The sequence below is a fragment of the Dipodomys spectabilis genome, unplaced genomic scaffold (genome assembly GCF_019054845.1).
Source record: "Dipodomys spectabilis isolate Male_0828 unplaced genomic scaffold, ASM1905484v1 ptg000042l, whole genome shotgun sequence".
Taxonomy (NCBI): Eukaryota; Metazoa; Chordata; class Mammalia; order Rodentia; family Heteromyidae; genus Dipodomys; species Dipodomys spectabilis.
The window spans coordinates 507,501-520,518 of record NW_024870719.1 but is presented as its reverse complement, the minus strand read 5'-3'; the positions used below and the strand labels follow the sequence as shown (position 1 = coordinate 520,518).

The 13,018-nt window shown below is 37.7% G+C and overlaps 1 protein-coding gene across 7 annotated transcripts in view; it reads right to left on the bottom strand.

Annotated features, from left to right (window-relative positions):
• Positions 1–13,018, bottom strand: part of Npas3 (neuronal PAS domain protein 3) — an 884,724-nt gene that overhangs the window by 754,979 nt on the left and 116,727 nt on the right. The gene's annotated exons all lie outside the window — the stretch shown is intronic.

Sequence of the window (13,018 nt, the reverse complement as noted above, 5' to 3'; positions counted from 1 at the left end):
AGCTCAAAATGGATGACTTAAATTCCATACAATGGTACATTGCAGGGGCTTGGGAATGTGGGTCAGTGGTAGAGTGATTGATTTCTCAGTACCACATAAACAGAAAAAGCCAGAAATGGTGCTGTGGCTCAAGTGGTAGAGTGCTAGTCTTGAGTAAAAGTAGCTCAGGGACAGTACCCAGGCCCTGAGTTCAAGCCCCAGGATTGACCAAAAAAAAAAGAAAGAAAAAGAATGGTACATTGCAGGGGCTTGGGAATGTGGGTCAGTGGTAGAGTGATTGATTTCTCAGTACCACATAAACAGAGAAGGCCAGAAAGGTGCTGTGGCTCAAGTGGTAGAGTGCTAGTCTTGAGCAAAAGTAGCTCAGGGACAGTACTCTGGCCCTGAGTTCAAGCCCCAGGATTGACAAAAAAAAAAAAAGAAAGAAAAAGAATGGTACATTGCATGAAGTAGACCCAAGCAGTGACTTATCTAGATCAATCCAATCAATAAGGACAATAAGAAGGCTGCAACTGCATAAGTATCATGACATGATATAAGCATGAAGTAATCACTTGAATTAGGAAAACAGGAAAAGAATGTTATACACAGGATTTTTTTTTTGTCAGTTGTGGGGCCTGATCTTTGGGCCTGGGCGCTGTCCCTCAGCTCTTCAGCTTAAGGCTAGCACTCTACCACTTGAGCCACAGTGTCATGTCTGGCTTTTCATGCTTTATGTGGTGCTGAGGAATTGTACCCATGCAAGGCAAACACTCTACCACTGAATCACCTTCCCAGCCCCAAATATGCACAGTATATTGGAGAAGTAGAATGAAAGATGATTCTGAGCGAATGTACTTGACTAAAAAAAAAGGGGAGCAAAAATACAAAGCAGGAGAGGAACTTTGTACCAAAGATGTTGAGTTTGGTTTTGTAGTGATAAGTATACTGCCTTTTAGAGAGCTCTGAATGAGAAAGAAGAAATGTCTTGATTTACAAACTAGCCATGTTGTACTGAAACTATAGCCCAAAGGTTTGTCTTCCTTGTGAAAAAATTTGGGAAGTCCCATGTTCATACTTGTTAATTTGTTGCTTGTTACATGTTAAAGTGGAACACAGTTAGAAATTTGTACAGTTTGAAGATAAAGCTATAGTTAAGTAGATAAGTAACTGAGATGTCTCTATTTCTGTGTGAGAACTAAGTAAGAATCAGTGGAATTTCCACAAAGTATGGAGTGAGTTCTGGCAGCCTCCAGGCTAAAATGTACAGATTTATACACACAGGACGGTGGCCATATGTTTGATAACTTATGTTCAATATGACAAACCCTCCTTCATTAAGGAATGGCTTGGAGTTCCTTAGGGGTCCTTCTATTTTGCTGATATAGATGCCAAGAGACTATCCTTGAATGGAGAATGGATGTGTTTCTGAGGTCAATTGTCATCCAGCTCCAAAAGAACACATCAACTAGTTTAAATGGAACAAATAGCTAGATACATGTATCTTCTCCCCTGTAAATATTGTCATATATAAATGTTGATCATGTTGTTAGCTTTGTGACCTAAGCAACTTGCCTAACTTCTCTGAGTCTCTATATTCTTAAGGGCAAAATAAAAATAATATTACCACTTCAAATAGCATTTCCTGGGTCAATTATAATAATGCTACAGACAACAAAATATTGTATTTGAAACAGGTTGTACTCTTCTGCTTTCAGTCTCAGCTGTATTTTGCAGATGGAAAATCAGCAAACATAGATGTAGAAATGCTAAAACTGAAAGATTACTTCAATGTTAAGAGTTAAAGCTTTGGTTGTCCCCAGAAGGATCAACTTATACTCATAGTAGAAAGACCCTTGTATCAAAAAGTGTTGCTTTCAAATAGTAGAATAAACACAGCTGTATTCAGCCTACCCTGTCTGCATCTAAGAGAATCACCTTCCTTCTAAAGACAACCTGTTTATACCACAGCAAATGTTTATGTTCTGCAAATCTCTTCTGAACAGAACCAATTAAACTACCCCTAGTACAAGTGAACCAAACTTGCCTCTAGATCCTTGTAAAAATACACTCTACTTAAAATCTGCTGGCCTATAATTTTAGTTTTCTTCTCTTCTCTTCCCTGAGGCATTTCACAAGTACGATGATAAATTAAAAAAAGCCAACATTCTTTATTCCTACCAGCCTCCTATAAATTGTTACTAGCTCTGGGCAAGCAGCATTCAGAGAAAAAGGTAAACAATCTTGCTATTAGATGAATTTATTGATCATGAATTTTACAAGAGCTGAGGAACACCCCGGCTCTCCACTCATCCCCACTGAATGCATCTCCAAACCTCCATTTATAGGAATGTAGTGACATGAACCCATCACTGCCATTCATATTAATCCAAGGCTTAGTACTTGAATTTCTCCAGGGAATGGCAGTCAAATAGCTCAGATAGCTTGCTTACTTGTCTTTCTTTCCTTCTTTCCTTCTTTCTTCCTTCCTTTCTTTATTTCTTTCTTTCTCTTTTTTTTCTTTTTTTTTTTTGGTTTGGTGTTGGTCTTGCTGCTTGAACTCATGCACTATCCCTGAACTTTTGTTGTCAAGGCTAGTGCTGTACCACTTGAGCCACAGCTCCACTTACAGATGTTTTAGTGCTTAACTGGATGTAAGAGTCTCACTGGTTTTCCTGCCTAGGCTGTATTCAAACCGTGATCCCCAGATCTCAGCAACCTGAGTAGCTAGGATTATAGGCCTGAGCCCTCAGTGCCCAATGAGAATGGTTGTTCCTTATCTGCCCTTGCCAGTGGCCCTGTAGCCAGTTAGTTCCTGAAAGTGAGCAGAGATTTCCCCCTGCACGTACTCTAAGGTATAGTCTGCATGATGAGACCCAGCTGGTCCTCAAGTACAAAGGAAAGAGTTTCTGCCCAAAGGGTCCGTGCTAACTGCCTGTCACGCTTAGAACAGTTAGTGGAGTTCAGAGAGAAAGCAGCAAAAAGGCTGTGTATCTCCCAGTTTCAAGGCCGAGGCACACAGTTGCCTGTGATTCAGCATGAGCACAACTGGCAGGCAATAATCAGAAAACTGATGTCGGTAGAAAGCTTATATTGGTGGAAAACTCAAGGAAAGTAGTAAAAAGTGCTAGTGAGAGAGATAGTCCTTTCTTAATGGGGAACACAAAGAAGCAAGCAAAGAACGAGTCCCATGGATCCTTTACAACTGAGCTGATGGAGGGGAAGGTAAAAAAAGGTTTTAAATAAGATATGGCACTTGCCAGAAGCCTGTGGCTCATGCCTGTAATCCTACTCAGGAGGCTGAGATCTGAGGATCACGGTTCAAAGCCAGCCGGGGCAGGAAAAGTCTGTGAGACTCTTATCTCCAAAACCATTAGAAAACCGGAAGCGGCTCTGTGGCTTAAGCGGTAGAGTGCCTGCCTTGAGTTAAAGAGCTGAGGGACAGTGCCCAGGCCAAGTTCAAGGCCCACGACCTCCTCCCCCCCCCCAAAAAAAAAAAAGATATGGCACATGTCTACTTAGTCATATCAAACCCAAGCACCTGATTCCAAACATTTCTCACAAGATTTCAAGTTTGCTAATGGAAAAACTCACTCAAGTATGTTTCCTTTGCATGTTGGTTAATGAGCCAAAATTCTCGAAGCGACCATCTTTGCTTTGAGAACAAACTCTAGACATCTCCACATTGAGTTCAGTAAACAGAAATCTCTTTTTAAAGTAAACTTCACTTTTTAGGCTAGGAAATGATGCAACAGACCTGCGTGTAAGACAGTAAGTTTGTAATGCAGTAAGAAAACTATCTAACAAGTTACTTCCTGCACATGTGCATGTTCTGATCTCCAAAGTGAGTATTTCTATAACACCCATAACCCTTCTCACCATTATCTTCATCCTCTAACTTGCAAATCAATCTCTCCAGACAAAAATGAATACTGAGACAGAAAGGAAAGACCTTTGTCCTGAAATAATCTTATCAATAACAAGTATATCACTAGGCTTGGAGAAATTTGAAGTCTTACAACAAAAACAGGTGATAAAAATCCAGTAAGTAAATACAAACTACAACAGGAGAAAAGTGTCATGTCCTCTATCAGAAAGGAAATCTTGGCAGAGCATCGTTTCTATGACAAAGTTGGCCAGTTGTGACTGTGGCTACCTATGGGTGGTATGAATACAAACAACATTGTCATGTCTTCCTTTGCTCATCTGAATTTTCCATACAGAACCAAGACATATCAAAAAGAACTACTCCCAGGGAAGAGGAAAAACTGCCATGAGGTGACTAATTTAGAAACCACCTCTTTACCAATCCAGCACTATGGCACTGAGCCTCATGAAAGCAAATTATAAGACTATCACTTTAACTAGAGTTGAATGCCCACTAGTGTGTGCTTTGTAAGCCCCAAGGTACCAAAATTCCTATGACATTTAATGAACAGGAAATCCTCCAAATCAAGAGAAAAACAAAGAATTAAATATTCTCAGCCAGGCATTCATGACTCATTCCCATAATTCTAGCTACTCAGCATGCTAAAACCAGGAAGATTGAGGTCTGAAGCTAGCCAAGGCAGAAGTATGAGAAACTGTATCTCCAATTCACCAACAAAATGCCAAAATGAAATGTGGCACAAATGGTAAAGTGCCAATTATGAGCAAGAAAAGTGAACCAGAAAGCAAAGCAAACACAAATGACTGAATTCAAGCCCCAAAACTAAGGGGTGGGAAAAGTTCTATGAGCAAAGTTGAATGTTTATCCTTTCATTGATGAATATTAGAAAAGGTAGGTTATTTACCTTCTAATTAAAAGAAGTAAATCCTAGTGCACTGTTTATAAATATTTTTAATATTACAAGTCATAATGCATTTTAAGTAAGTGGCCTTTTCATAATACTTTATGTATTTCATAAAGAAGATATTTTCATAAATTCTCTAAAATATGAAATTTTTGGAAACATAAAATTGTTTTAACAGAGATCTCTTCTGTTATTCTGATATTCACTAAAATTTAAATAGTCCTCTAATGGAACACTATACTTTTATTCTGTGAAAATGGAATTTCTCTCAAATGTTTTACCTGTGAAATAGGAATGAATAACACAGAGTACATTCCTTTTGAAACTTTAAGTTTAACATCTTCGTAGTCACATGGAAATCTGAATGTTTCTTCTCTCCATTTTGAAAAATGTTGCACTGCTAGGTATAAGAGATTATAACATTCACTTCATAGATACTTAGTATTCGAACACTTGTGTTTTTGAGGTTTGAACCTGAGGCTCTGAAGTCAGCCTGAAATCTAACACAAAGGTCATCAAACTTTTTCTGTAACTGGCCAGGCTGTAAATACTGGAGGTTTTGTGAGCCATATGGTTTCTGCTGCCACTACTCAATTGTGTCCTGGTAGCAAAAGAAAAGGGTCATAGTCGAAACACAAATGTGTTCCCATAAAACTTTATTTACAAAAATGGGCAAGAGTATAAAAGCTATCTATATTTCACTATTGGACCAAAGTTTGGTCATTTTAATTCAAATTCCATCACATCCTTTTTTCTCTACCTTTGTGTTTGTTTCTTCAAAATGATTATCCATACATATATGTGTGTATATGAATATCTATACATATGTATATATAATAAGCCATTAGCCTACCGTCTGATATACGGTAAAGGATTAGTAATGTTAGTAATTACTATCACCTTCATCATCCCTTTGAGTCTCAAAACAATCTAAAAGAGGTGTTTTGTTTTGTTTTGTTTTGTTTTTTATTTGCTTTTTTGTTTTGGCTTTGTTCTCAGTGCTGGGGTTTGAACCAAAGCTCTGTGCATGCTAGGCAAGTAGCCTGTCACTAAGACCCATTCCTAATAAAGAGACAGTAACTTTTACTCCTATTTTAGAGGTGAGCAAGCAGAAGCTAGAAGAGTTAACTTACAACTAGACTCAAGTGAATCACACCTATTATGCTCACAACTTAGGAGCCTGAGATCTAGAGTATTGAAGTTCAAGGCAGCCCTAGTAGAAAAATTCGCTAGATTTCATGTCCAATTAGTCAGCAAAATGCAGGACTGGAGGTGTGGCTCCAGTGGTATAACACCAGTCTAACAGGTAAAGAGGTCCTGAGTAAAAACCATAGTACCACAAGAAAAAAAGTTTACTTAGCCACTGTCCCACATTTCATAGATAATTGTAGGGATGGTAGGGATAGACTCAAACCCAGACAGGAGGCTTAACCACTTCTTGTAATTATTATTATTTTTTTTGCCAGTCCTGAGGCTTGAACTTAGGGCCTGGGCACTGTTCCTGAGCTGCTTTTGCTCAAGGTTAGCACTCTACCACTTGAACCACAGCACCACTTCTGGCTTTTTTCTGTTTATGTGTACTGAGGAATCACACCCAGGACTTCATGCATGCTAGGCAAGCACTCTACCACTAAGCCACATTCCCCGCCCTCTAGTAATTATTAAATACTACTAAAATGATGTATAAGGATAACTTGCAATTTCAGAATACATCATTCTTTCAATCTCATGCATATACTAGCTCCAAAATTTACTCAATATACATTTATAACCATCACACAGATGAAGTTTTTTTAAGAGAACTTATTAACACCTCAGCTTATGCACAACGATAGGTTTTGTTGATTTTTAAAGTCTGAACACATTAGAAGCTGTCTCTGTAACCACCTGTTGGCAATTTTGAACACACAGGTCAACAGTCTACAGGAGACTCAGAGGAGCTCTGAGCCTCCCACATTGACCTTGGTTCTCTCTCTTATCAAGCTTCTAGGGAGGTCTCACATACCACAGGTGCACAACTAGCTCACTAGCCAATTATTATTTTTTTCATCTAGGTAGTCACGTTGCTCATAATGAAAATATACACTCTGGTGAAGCCAATTAATATTCTTTCATTCTAAATCATACTGCCTCACTACCTGGCATTTCTGTGGCTTGAATTACAAGTGGTTTATGAAAAGACAGACTCCTGGCTCCTGAAAGCCAGGAGACGTATGAACTTAACAGGTCCTGAACTGGAATTTTTATTGGCAGAGTTCTCTAGGATGTTTACAAATCAAAATTAACTTTGAATAGCACAATTTCGTGTTTTTCCTTCCAAAGCATGTATAAGCTTCAAGACACAAAGGAGACAAAGCTGTGGGCCCATTCCTGCAGCAGGTAACCCTCCTCCACAGTGCTTCGCCACAATTCCCTCTCCTCTCTTACCATGTTCCTCCCTTCCCAGAAACTATTTTCAGATCTTACTGATCTCCCTCTCCAGCCTTGCCTTTTGTCACCCTTTCCGACTCCCCTACTTCTGACTTATATTTGCTATTTGTTTAATCAGAAATGCTGTCTTTTAGCTCAAACCATTACCTTAAGTAACACTCACCCAAACTCAAATAGCATTTTCACCATACTGACCTTGGCACCAGAGACAGTGTCAGCCATCAGCAAGAAAGCTGAGCAAATGAGAGGACCTGAGTTCAAGCACAGTACTAGCTACTACTATTGAAAAATCAATAAATTGGTCAAGTTTTAATTGTCTGGATTAAGCCTTAAATAATATACATTGGTATGCAAGTTCACAGTGGTGAAAATGGGAAAATTGAACACTGGTAGAAATAGAGTAAAAATCATTTGTATGATGCCAAGATTAACTAGGAGAAAACACTAGAAATCGGGCTGGCATGAGAAAGGCATGATAATGAAATTAGAATTCATGTAGATATTGAAAGGCTTGAAATCCAATGTCTGTTATTTTTAACATGCAGATTTATTAAGGCTCTTTATGAAGTTCATCATATATCTCTTTCTCAATCCTTTGTTATGCACTGTTCCAAACACAACTGAAATGAATTAATCTACATGAAGAGAAAAACAAATGATCATTTAATAGCAATCAATCAACCAGGTTAAACAATCTGAGAGTTGCAGCCTCTCCTTGACCTTTTCCTTACCTTTAGCACAGGTGCCCACCTACCCCCAGTAGCCCACCTGACATAGCAGTCCTCCCTAACTGGGATAAGACATGAGAGATATTAGCACTAGCCACAACACCGTTAATAATGATTAGACTCACCCCAACTTATTTTCCTCTTCTCTTCCCTGAACTTTTGTCAGTTCCTTCCCTTTTAGTACTTTGAGTCTTACTGTTCCCAGACTCACAATGGTTGGCCATGGCTGGGAGTCATGTTATACTGAATAGAACACCCACATTCTGGGTATGTTATCTCCTAGGGAATACTTCAATGCTTTCCAGCACCCAATAATTTCTCCAGGCTCTGTCACACAGTCTAAAAGTATTCTACTGGAGAAGACTCTGTTCTATTATTTTCTTGAACTCCTTCACTTGGAGTTGCTTATTAAAATGCAAATAGTCCAAGAAGAGTAATATTATCAGTTTATAACACCTGATCCTCATTGACAGGGACAGGTGATAGTGCCCTGTGGTGTTAGTCCTGGAAGCATGAACCTGATATTTCACAGATGGACAGTAACTTTGTCTCAGAAAGATGCAAAACAAAAACCTTATAACTTTACCAATGGCCTCTCTGGATAGAAAACACCTTCTCAAACAGGTTTTCTCAATCCTAGTCTAAATCCAACATCAAAGGTGTCATCACATCTGCTCAATGTTAGTAATGGATTGCCTCAAATCTTTTCTAAGTGAAATGACTGTTCTTAAAACCAGCTTTAAGGATACCCAACTTTTCCTCAAAGCCCTTCCTATCTACTACTCTTCCTTTCCTTCTTTTGTTTTCTAATGCTGGGAAAAGAAACCAAGAACCTTGTGATTGTAGTCCACGCTGGCCCTGGAAAAATCTGAGATCACATGAATATGCCACCGCACTCAGGCCAAGTATCCTTGACTGAAGTCAATAGTTGATATCTAATGGACTCATGACTACAATACCATCTCATGTCCATCAGTATTTCCCAACTACCAAAATATAGTCCTGCCTCTCTGTGTAAAAATAAAGTTCAAAGTTAAAGACATAGAGAGATTATCTTTCCTCCTTTATCAAAGCTTACTTATATCGCTTTTACTTTCACATTTAAAAATACAAAAGTAAGGAACATATGCACAATTATTATTAATTTGGTAAGAACTCTGGCATCTTCCAATCAACTCTTCCTAATTTATGAGTCACTAAAATACTGGTATTATAATCTAGGAAGAATCAGTTTTGAAAAGGAAAGGGAAATGAAAAAGAAAGAGGGGAATAGGACCAAAACGACTTAGTGCTTAGCAAAATGATTACTTAGTATAAAGCAATAAGGTCTCAAAAAGATTTGCAAAGTGATCAGGAATTTTTAAAAATTCATATCATTTTAAGCATGATTAATGTACCCCCCCAAATGTGCTTAAATCCACCAACTGCAATGTGAAGTTTTAAACTGGTACAGCCATTAAAGATTGAATGTAAGAACTTAGGATGACTATTGTATTGTCATTATTATTTTTTTTAATCGGTCATGGGGCTTGAACTCACAGCCTGAGTGCTCTCCCTGCTCTTTTTCACTCAAGGCGAGTGCTCTACTTTGAACCACAGTGTCACTGCGGGTTTTTTTTTTCAGCAATGAATTGTCAAATTTTCTTTATTTAATGTTTTTTTTATTGTGAAAATACTGTACAGAGGGGTTACAGTTACATGAGCAAAGTAATGAGTACATTTCTTATCAAGCATTGCAGGGGTTTTTTCCCTAGTGGTTAATTGGAGATAAGAGTATCACTGACTTTCCTGCCTGGTCTGGCTTTGAACCAGGATCCTCAGATCTCATCCTCCTGAGTAGCTAGGATAACATGTGTGAGCTGCCAGTGCCAGGCTTATTGTCATTATTTTTAAGAAATAATTTAGCCTTTTAAAAATAATTGATCATAGATTTAGATTCCTGTTGCATTAGATTTTTAGTATTATTGAAACTGTCTAATCACCTTAATAATCCCCAATCTAAGTGGAATTTACATTTTAATAGCTATTTTAAATGTAACAATTCACAATTATAAACCTGTACAACTGAAGTTGGAAGGAATATAAGCAACAACATGCTGAAAAATGTTTGGCCTCCATTTGGGGAAGTATGAAAGAGGATACCTAATCTGTAGCATTTTCCAGTGTTTTCTCCAGTTTCAAGTTACTGACGGAGGTCATTGATCACCGAGAAAGAAGTAGAGACAAGGGACTCTCGTTCAAGGTGGCACCACTAATTATGAGAGACCAGACATTAGGGGCCCTTCATGCCAGAAGCTTTTCCATACAGCTAGCCATTTTCTTCTTTATAATCTCCTGTACATGAACAAGCCATGATGTTGGCCTCTGCATTATGTATACATCTATCTTCTTGACTGAAAACAGTGGCTGACATGTCTTTTGGATGTGGGATGCAGTAAGAAAACACATTCTACCTCGTGACCCACCTAGTATGTACATATGTGTAGCTGCATGCATACAAACACAAGCAGAAAAAAAATAAAACAGAAGCCTTAACAAATAAAATGTAAACTTGGCACAATGTGTTCAAGCCTTCTACTTCAGTGATCTCCAACCACTAAAGTGGATTCAAATCCCCCCATCTGGTTTGCAACTAGAATTTGAAAACTTTTCAGCAATACTCTATAAGCCCATTGAAGACAGGATTAAATATCATTTGTCTGTATTTATTTCTACATCTAGTAGGAAGTATTGAGTCTCCTGGAGATTAAGACATTTTCCCAAGATACAAATGCCTTTTAACAATCCTAGTGAACAAGCCACGTGAATGATAATTTGTACCACCAAATCAGTATATTCACAACTTGACAGTGGGACTTACAGGAGAAAGCAACCCTATTACCAGAAATTGACATCACTGATGAAAGTTGAACCCTTTAGTCACTTGGCGGCATGACCTACACTGCTTGCCTATGAAGACTGAATCTAAACAACTACCATTTCCTACATTTGATAACACGCTCAACAATATTGAAGTGACAGTCGTTTCTACAAAACATCTTCAGTCCTCTAAAGAGGAGTGCAATATAAATGATGCCTAATCTTAAACATGTAGAATGAATATTCTCTGCATATATTATACATTAACACCAGCTTTCTAATCGGAAACCAAAGCGTTGGAAAAAATACTCAGGGAAATAAAATCTGAATCCAGAGACTTTTCTCTTCAGTGTGCTTGCACAACACATGCATTTTTTTAAGTAGGTGCTATTAAATGCACACTATAGTTTCAAGACAATTCGGATAAGCATCTTCACTAAAATACACAACAGCATTAATCATCTCAGTGACACTGCTCCAATTTAACATCTTGGGGATTTCCTCCCCTTCTTCATCATTTATTTGCCAATATTTCCTTGTTATGAATATCCCTCTAGTGACTTTCACGGCAGGCACAGCTGTGCTGCCTACTGTGTCTACCTCTACTACAAATAACATAGATTTCTCAACCCAAAATTAAAAAAAAAAACAAATCAACAAGGGCTGAAGATTATTTCATTGGTTAGAGAAGAAGCCTTACTACAGAAGAAACTCTTTGCGGCCCTTTCCTTGCCCCTCACTTTACATTGACAAATCGGAGTCTTTAAGTAGACAGTAATTTCAGATGTGTGCAACTGACTGTATTACAAAAGAGCAATAGTTGACTGTTGGTTGCCATTATTTGAACTGGTCAACAAACAACTGCTGCTTTCATATGCCTTTAAAGGGCCACCTTCCCATACAACAAAAGGCTTCTTTACAACAGCCATGAATCACACACACACAGACACACACACACACACACACACACACACACAAACACAACAGTAACAAATTCCAGAAACCCGACTGCCTAAAGTCACAATAAATGAGTCAAGAAATTAAATTTTTTTAATAATCAAAATCAACTTTCATTGTAATGACACTCATGCTGATTAAAGAAAATGCATAATCTAAGCAACATAATCCATAAGTAAAGCCAGAGATGCATTCACAATAAATACACGATAGTACAGTTATCAACTGAACCATGCAAGGCACAGAACAGACTCAGCTTCTTCTAGGATCCAATTTTTGCTAGTTTCAGAGAGCAGCCTTCACAGTCACCAGCATTTCCTCATTGTTTTTAAAAATGGAAACCATGAAAGAATATGCTCTACAACCAGTTGAAGAAGTAAAATGAAAGAGTAACTCACCAGCTGTATTCAGAAAGGATATTTTTTAAGGAAAAAAGGGCACTTAAAAAAATGACATTCTACTGCAAAAGAAGAGTATGAGGATGAAAGCACACATGGTACATAAAGAATGAATAATGCCTTCAGTGGAATTATGTTTGTATTACTTTACACTTTCTACAGGGGAATTTAATTGACTAAATGTTAATGCTGCTTCACTCAATATTCCATAATTTCTCCGGAAAGCATCAATCGCTTATTCTTTTTTGGGGGAGATTCCAATTGGACTTTAAAACAACAACAACAAAAAAAACTTTCCTCTTAGCAAAAAACCATATAAATCAAGCTACAATATGTAAAAATGCAATTTCTTCCCCGCAGCGGTGTGTTTACTTCAATGATAATAACAATACCTCGTTACCAAAGTGCAGATTCTGTTAAGTAATGGACAAAGCAAATGGCAGCAAAGACAGAGGACTCAACTTCAATTTAACTGTCCTGTAAGGTACATAGTAATTAGCTGCAAAGCTCTGAAATCTTAGCTAGCATGTTAAGTCTGCTACATGACAGTATAATTTGACTTCTTAAAGGATTATGCAAATTACAACTCATCATTCCATTACAGGATTGAAAAAAAGTGACAGCTAATTTATACATAACACACCTTTCAAATCCCTAAGATGCGTAGCACCTGTGCAATGTATTTTCCTGAGATTTTCTTGCATATAAGTACTTGTTTATTTCAATATAAAGAAGCTTACCTAAGAACTTTAATACAGCAATTTTAAAAAAAACTTTTAGACCATAATTTCAAAAGAATAACTTTTTTTCTGTCTTAAGATCAGAAGCAAGGTTTCTTTTTTTGTTTTTTGTTATTTTGTTTTTTATTTGTAAA